This window comes from Myotis davidii, unplaced genomic scaffold (genome assembly GCF_000327345.1).
Source record: "Myotis davidii unplaced genomic scaffold, ASM32734v1 scaffold225, whole genome shotgun sequence".
NCBI classification, from domain to species: Eukaryota; Metazoa; Chordata; class Mammalia; order Chiroptera; family Vespertilionidae; genus Myotis; species Myotis davidii.
In genome coordinates this window covers 802,574-804,390 of record NW_006296222.1, presented here as the reverse complement: position 1 = coordinate 804,390, position 1,817 = coordinate 802,574, and positions in this window count along the sequence as shown.

Genomic DNA, 1,817 nt, shown 5'->3' with positions numbered 1-1,817 from the left:
CATGAGAACTGTTAAATGAAGCATTCATTCTTTAAAAACACTATGTTCAGTATGTGTCATGAGAAAGCAAATCATATAGAAGAAGCTCATTTGCAGGAGTTGAGATCTCTAACAGACATATTTTGTGCTTATATTGTAATTGTTTTTGCTCTTTTTAATTAAGGAAGGGTTGGTCATTTATGGCTATGACTTTTTCCCTGTTCTGCTTTATTTTAATCTTTCAAAATTAAGAATGAATATTTCCTAAAAAATGTAGTGAGTATTTGCTTTTAAAAGTAATCATGTTCTGAATTTGCAGCAAACCTTCTCATAATTGACTTAAAAAATTAACGAAGTATACCCTGTTATAATCTTTGGAGTAATTCTAATTACTCATGTACTACAAATACATTATAATAATTATTATTTGAAAGTAGCTTGTAAAATCTGATGCCACTACAGGAGTCCAAATATAGAGAATTGGAAGGAAATATGATTAAAAGCTAAATCTTTCATACCAGTATAAGTAAACACATTCAAGACAATAACACAATGATCTTTATAATTTCTATCTATTACATTTTAAGATGTTAGTGTAAGTTACCTAAATTAAAATCCTTAAGTAGATGTTGGTTATTCACTTTAAACATATTTTCCTTAAGTATATTTACTTAATATTTTTGTCATCTTTCCAGTGGCAATTTACAACTAAAAATCCATTTAATCACTTTCTGCATGCCTTACATTTTATTGTTACTTTACAATTACTTTAAATATCCCTAACAGTGATTAAATGTATGAGACGATTAATATATTGCTTACATAAAAACAAGTAAATACTGGAACAGACTCATTCAGTCATCTCTTAATTTCATTCTGGGTAGATAAAATTTATTTTTTGACCTCATTAACCTATTCCTTGGTACTAGTCACTGGTCCCCTTTCCACACTTCCCAAACTACTTGCCCTCAGGTACCGTTTTCACAGTCTTAGTAACAGATGCCAACTTATTGCACCTTGGGGGAATGTTCCTAAAATCTTTCATTCTAATCTACAATTTTCTGAAGTTTTCTAGTTCTACTATATAGTAACAGAATGATATAAAAGTAAGGGACTTTAGAGATAATTTAGTGCAGTCCCCAAGAGCCAATTAGGACAGAACAAAGCCTGAATCCCCTAGGAAGGTGCAGTTGTCCCAATACCTTTCTGAATGTGTGCATCTTCATGAATGTATCACACATAGTTCTATTGCTTTTCTTTTTTTTTAATCTAAAATTTTTATTGTTTAAAGTATTACATGAGTCTCCTTTCCCATTGACTTCTCCCCATTCCCCTTATCCCCCAGCACATGCTCCCTCCTTCCCTCCCCCCCCAAAACACACACTGTCTGTGTCCATTGGTTAGGCTCATATGCATGCATGCAAGTCCTTTGGCTGATCTCTTACTCCCTCACCCTCCTCCTTCCCTCATAGTTTGGACAGTCTGTTCGATGCTTCTATGACTGGTTCTATTTTTGTTCATCAGTTTAGGTTGTTCATTATATTCCACAGGTGAGTGAGATCATGTGATATTTACCTTTCTCTGACTGGCTTATTTCACTTAACATAATGCTTTCCAGTTCCATCCATGCTGTTCTAAATGGTAAGAACTCCTTCTTTTTTACAGCAGTGTGGTATTCCATTGTGTAGATAGATGTACCACATTTTCTAATCCACTCATCTGCTGATGGGCACTTAGGCTGTTTCCAAATCTTAACTATGGTAAATTGTGCTGCTATGAACATAGGGGTGCATATACTATCCTTTCTGATTAGCGTTTCTGTTTTCTTGGGATATATT